The sequence below is a fragment of the Schistocerca gregaria genome, chromosome 3, assembly GCF_023897955.1.
Source record: "Schistocerca gregaria isolate iqSchGreg1 chromosome 3, iqSchGreg1.2, whole genome shotgun sequence".
NCBI lineage: Eukaryota > Metazoa > Arthropoda > Insecta > Orthoptera > Acrididae > Schistocerca > Schistocerca gregaria.
In genome coordinates, this window is record NC_064922.1 from 17,861,058 (window position 1) to 17,867,365 (window position 6,308).

The window sequence follows — 6,308 nt, forward strand, 5'->3', positions numbered from 1 at the left end:
CTCGCTGCCTGCAGACACCGAGCAGCCACACTAGGAGGGCGGCCTAAGCCGTAGGAGAAATGTGCTCATTCGCTTTGGCGCGACATCGAACTATAAATAATGCTGTCCCTAGCGTGAGCGTCGTGGAAAGTCGGAAAAGCCGGCTGCGTGGGTGAGTGCCAAGTTTGGGGAGCGTTTCGTAGTAAGCGCAATGCAATGGAGACGTGGAAACTTGTTGTGGCCCAGTGTTTTGCAGTTGGACGGCAAGATTGGTACACAGTAGTAAAGAGCGAGGCACTGAGTTGGCATGAATAATGGAGTGCACAATGGGGCTCGAGATGTGTTTGTTACCTCAGGTGCTGTATGATTGTCGACAAGGAGTGAAAACGGAGCAATTTGTGACGGCTCTTTCAATTTAAGACGTTAAAAACAGAGGGAATTTGCATTTGTAGTACCAGAGCATCGAAACTACTTGGAACTTTTGTGTATATGAACGTGTCCGCGCCTTTGTACTCTGCTCCCTTCACCGCTACAAACCAACCAACCACCGTGTCCGTGCGCATCAGAGTCGCAAAGAATGGGGAATAGCGCATTTTGGTCGTGCTTTGGGGCGTAGCTCAGTTGGTAGAGCGTTCGCTTCGCATGTGAAAGGTCCAGGGTTCAACACGCGGCGCCTCCATTTTTTGTGGTCAGTGCATGGTAAGTGTTGGTCGCGGCGAACCTAAAGGCACGCAAGATGTTGCAAAGCCAGCGTCACAGACTGATATGATGTATACTGACGTAAGGAGAGCAAGATGTAAGTGTGGGGACCGGCTGTTATCGAGGTGTCATCGAGTGCACATCTGTCTTAGGTATCACGGCTGAACCTCTTTGAAGTCTAGAGGGTGGACAACACGTTCGTCTTACTCAGAGCGGTGTCCGAACTCTATTTTCGACATTATACGTGCCACTTCCATTGTGGCCAACTACGATTCGATACAGAATGCACGACACCTGAAAGACACCCTAACGGATACATAGAGAGTAGTGTTTGTCTGCTGAATAATGGGAGTGCAAGGGTCTGTGTCGTCTATATGGCTGTATGTAGAACCATTGGTGTTTCGGGGGGGGCGAGCGTAGCTCAGATGGTAGAGAGCTCGCTTAGTATGCGAGAGGTACTGGATCAATACCCAGTGCCGCCACAAATTTTAACACACCTACATGCGCACCTTGCCATGCAAGTGGAACAATTCACAGCCAGCAGATGTGCCTAGGAAGATACAAGCGAATGATTAGCATCCACAATTGGCAAGCGTGCTGTTATTAGTGCGCGGGAAGCACCCTCCTCCCACGCCTACACTTAATTTAGAAACAGTACAAGTGTTCCCGTAAGATTCTCAAACCTATGTCGTAAAGATCTGCCTTGCGCCGAGTTCACGTAAATCCCACTGCACATTCCTATTCTTTGCGTGCAGTCGGCTGCTACTGGTGTTGCTAGTTGTGACTGCTGATAACAGATGCCGTAACAATCAATTCATGGAGTGAATTGTATGTTTTTCGATAGTCTGTCTCTGACAAGCAAGCACAGGTAACACAGGTGCGAACACAGGAAGCTTGCAGACCCTCGCTGCCTGCAGACACCGAGCAGTCACACTAGGAGGGCGGCCTAAGCCGTAGGCGAAATGTGCTCATTCGCTTTGGCGCGACGTCGAACTATAAATAATGCTGTCACTAGCGTGAGCGTTGCGTGAGCGTCGTGGAAAGTCGGAAAAGCCGGCTGCGTGTGTGAGTGCCAAGTTTGGGGAGCGTTTCGTAGTAAGCGCAATGCAATGGAGACGTGGAAACATGTTGTGGCCCAGTGTTTTGCAGTTGGACGGCAAGATTGGTACACAGTAGTAAAGAGCGAGGCACTGAGTTGGCATGAATAATGGGGTGCACAATGGGGCTCGAGATGTGTTTGTTACCTCAGGTGCTGTATGATTGTCGACAAGGAGTGAAAACGGAGCAATTTGTGACGGCTCTTTCAATTTAAGACGATAAAAACAGACGGAATTTGCATTTGTAGTACCAGAGCATCGAAACTACTTGGAACTTTTGTGTATATGAACGTGTCCGCGCCTTTGTACTCTGCTCCCTTCACCGCTACAAACCAACCAACCACCGTGTCCGTGCGCATCAGAGTCGCAAAGAATGGGGAATACCGCAGTTTGGTCGTGCATGGGGCGTAACTCAGTTGGTAGAGCGTTCGCTTCGCATGTGAAAGGTCCAGGGTTCAAGCCGCGGCGCCTCCATTTTTTGTGGTCAGTGCATGGTAAGTGTTGGTCGCGGCGATCCTAAAGGCACGCAAGATGTTGCAAAGCCAGCGTCACAGACTGATATGATGTATACTGACGTAAGGAGAGCAAGATGTAAGTGTTGGGACCGGCTGTTATCGAGGTGTCATCGAGTGCAGATCTGTCTTAGGTATCACGGCTTAACCTCTTTGAAGTCTAGAGGGTGGACAACACGTTCGTCTTACTCAGAGCGGTGTCCGAACTCTATTTTCGACATTATACGTGCCACTTCCATTGTGGCCAACTACGATTCGATACAGAATGCACGAAACCTGAAAGACACCCTAACGGATACATAGAGAGTAGTGTTTGTCTGCTGAATAATGGGAGTGCAAGGGTCTGTGTCGTCTATATGGGTGTATGTAGCACCATTAGTCTTCAGGGGGGCGGGCGTAGCTCAGATGGTAGAGCGCTCGGTTAGTCTGCGAGAGGTACTGGGATCAATACCCAGTGCCTCCACAATATTTAACACACCACATGCGCACCTTGCTATGCAAGTGGAACAATTCACAGCCAGCAGATGTGTCTAGGAAGATACAAGCGAGTGATTAGCATCCACAATTGGAAAGCGTGCTGTTATTAGTGCGCGGGAAGCAACCTCCTCCCACGCCTACACTTAATTTAGAAACAATACAAGTGTTCCCGTAAGATTCTCAAGCCTATGTCGGAAAGATCTGCCTTGCGCCGAGTTCACGTAAATCCCACTGCACATTCCTATTCTTTGCGTGCAGTCGGCTGCTACTGGTGTTGCTAGTTGTGACTGCTGATAACAGATGCCGTAGCAATCAATTCATGGAGTGAATTGTATGTTTTGCGATAGTCTGTCTCTGACAAGCAAGCACAGGTGACACAGGTGCGAAGACAGGAAGCTTGCAGACCCTCGCTGCCTGCAGACACCGAGCAGCCACACTAGGAGGGCGGCCTAAGCCGTAGGCGAAATGTGCTCATTCGCTTTGGCGCGACGTCGAACTATAAATAATGCTGTCACTAGCGTGAGCGTTGCGTGAGCGTCGTGGAAAGTCGGAAAAGCCGGCTGCGTGTGTGAGTGCCAAGTTTGGGGAGCGTTTCGTAGTAAGCGCAATGCAATGGAGACGTGGAAACTTGTTGTGGCCCAGTGTTTTGCAGTTGGACGGCAAGATTGGTACACAGTAGTAAAGAGCGAGGCACTGAGTTGGCATGAATAATGGGGTGCACAATGGGGCTCGAGATGTGTTTGTTACCTCAGGTGCTGTATGATTGTCGACAAGGAGTGAAAACGGAGCAATTTGTGACGGCTCTTTCAATTTAAGACGTTAAAAACAGACGGAATTTGCATTTGTAGTACCAGAGCATCGAAACTACTTGGAACTTTTGTGTATATGAACGTGTCCGCGCCTTTGTACTCTGCTCCCTTCACCGCTACAAACCAACCAACCACCGTGTCCGTGCGCATCAGAGTCGCAAAGAATGGGGAATACCGCAGTTTGGTCGTGCATGGGGCGTAGCTCAGTTGGTAGAGCGTTCGCTTCGCATGTGAAAGGTCCAGGGTTCAAGCCGCGGCGCCTCCATTTTTTGTGGTCAGTGCATGGTAAGTGTTGGTCGCGGCGAACCTAAAGGCACGCAAGATGTTGCAAAGCCAGCGTCACAGACTGATATGATGTATACTGACGTAAGGAGAGCAAGATGTAAGTGTTGGGACCGGCTGTTATCGAGGTGTCATCGAGTGCAGATCTGTCTTAGGTATCACGGCTTAACCTCTTTGAAGTCTAGAGGGTGGACAACACGTTCGTCTTACTCAGAGCGGTGTCCGAACTCTATTTTCGACATTATACGTGCCACTTCCATTGTGGCCAACTACGATTCGATACAGAATGCACGAAACCTGAAAGAAACCCTAACGGATACATAGAGAGTAGTGTTTGTCTGCTGAATAATGGGAGTGCAAGGGTCTGTGTCGTCTATACGGCTGTATGTAGCACCATTAGTGTTTCGGCGGGGCGGGCGTAGCTCAGATGGTAGAGAGCTCGCTTAGTATGCGAGAGGTACTGGGATCAATACCCAGTGCCTTTAGAATTTTTAACACACCTACATGCGCACCTTGCCATGCAAGTGGAACAATTCACAGCCAGCAGATGTGCCTAGGAAGATACAAGCGAATGATTAGCATCCACAATTGGCAAGCGTGCTGTTATTAGTGCGCGGGAAGCACCCTCCTCCCACGCCTACACTTAATTTAGAAACAGTACAAGTGTTCCCGTAAGATTCTCAAGCCTACGTCGGAAAGATCTGCCTTGCGCCGAGTTCACGTAAATCCCACTGCACATTCCTATTCTTTGCGTGCAGTCGGCTGCTACTGGTGTTGCTAGTTGTGACTGCTGATAACAGATGCCGTAGCAATCAATTCATGGAGTGAGTTGTATGTTTTGCGATAGTCTGTCTCTGACAAGCAAGCACAGGTGACATAGGTGCGAACACAGGAAGCTTGCAGCCCCTCGCTGCCTGCAGACACCGAGCAGCCACACTAGGAGGGCGGCCTAAGCCGTAGGCGAAATGTGCTCATTCGCTTTGGCGCGACGTCGAACTAGAAATAATGCTGTCACTAGCGTGAGCGTCGCGAGAGCGTCGTGGAAAGTCGGAAAAGCCTGCTGCGTGGGTGAGTGCCAAGTTTGGGGAGCGTTTCGTAGTATGCGCAGTGCAATGGAGACGCGGAAACTTGTTGTGGCCCAGTGTTTGGCAGTTGGGTGACAGGATTGGTACATAGTAGTAAAGAGCGAGGCACTGAGTTGGCATGAATAATGGAGTAAACAAAGGGGCTCGAGATGTGTTTGTTACCTCAGGTGCTGTATGATTGTCGACAAGGACTAAAAACGGAGCAATTTGTGACGGCTCTTTCAATTTAAGACGTTAAAAACCGACGGAATTTGCATTTGTAATACCAGAGCATCGAAACTACTTGGAACTTTTGTGTATATGAACGTGTCCGCGCCTTTGTACTCTGCTCCCTTCACCGCTACAAACCAACAAACCACCGTGTCCGTGCGCATCAGAGTCGCAAAGAATGGGGAATAGCGCAGTTTGGTCGTGCATGGGGCGTAGCTCAGTTGGTAGAGCGTTCGCTTCGCATGTGAAAGGTCCAGGGTACAAGCCGCGGCGCCTCCATTTTTTTTGGTCAGTGCATGGTAAGTGTTGGTCGCGGCGAACCTAAAGGCACGCAAGATGTTGCAAAGCAAGCGTCACAGACTGATATGATGTATACTGACGTAAGGAGAGCAAGATGTAAGTGTGGGGACCGGCTGTTATCGAGGTGTCATCGAGTGCACATCTGTCTTAGGTATCACGGCTGAACCTCTTTGAAGTCTAGAGGGTGGACAACACGTTCGTCTTACTCAGAGCGGTGTCCGAACTCTATTTTCGACATTATACGTGCCACTTCCATTGTGGCCAACTACGATTCGATACAGAATGCACGAAACCTGAAAGACACCCTAACGGATACATAGAGAGTAGAGTTTGTCTGCTGAATAATGGGAGTGCAAGGGTCTGTGTCGTCTATATGGCTGTATGTAGAACCATTAGTGTTTCGCGGGGGCGAGCGTAGCTCAGATGGTAGAGAGCTCGCTTAGTATGCGAGAGGTACTGGATCAATACCCAGTGCCTCCACAATTTTTAACACACCTACATGCGCACCTTGCCATGCAAGTGGAACAATTCACAGCCAGCAGATGTGCCTAGGAAGATACAAGCGAATGATTAGCATCCACAATTGGCAAGCGTGCTGTTATTAGTGCGCGGGAAGCACCCTCCTCCCACGCCTACACTTCATTTAGAAGCAGTACAAGTGTTCCCGTAAGATTCTCAAGCCTATGTCGGAAAGATCTGCCTTGCGCCGAGTTCACGTAAATCCAACTGCACATTCCTATTCTTTGCGTGCAGTCGGCTGCTACTGGTGTTCCTAGTTGTGACTGCTGATAACAGATGCCGTAGCAATCAATTCATGGAGTGAATTGTATGTTTTGCGATAGTCTGTCTCTGACAAGC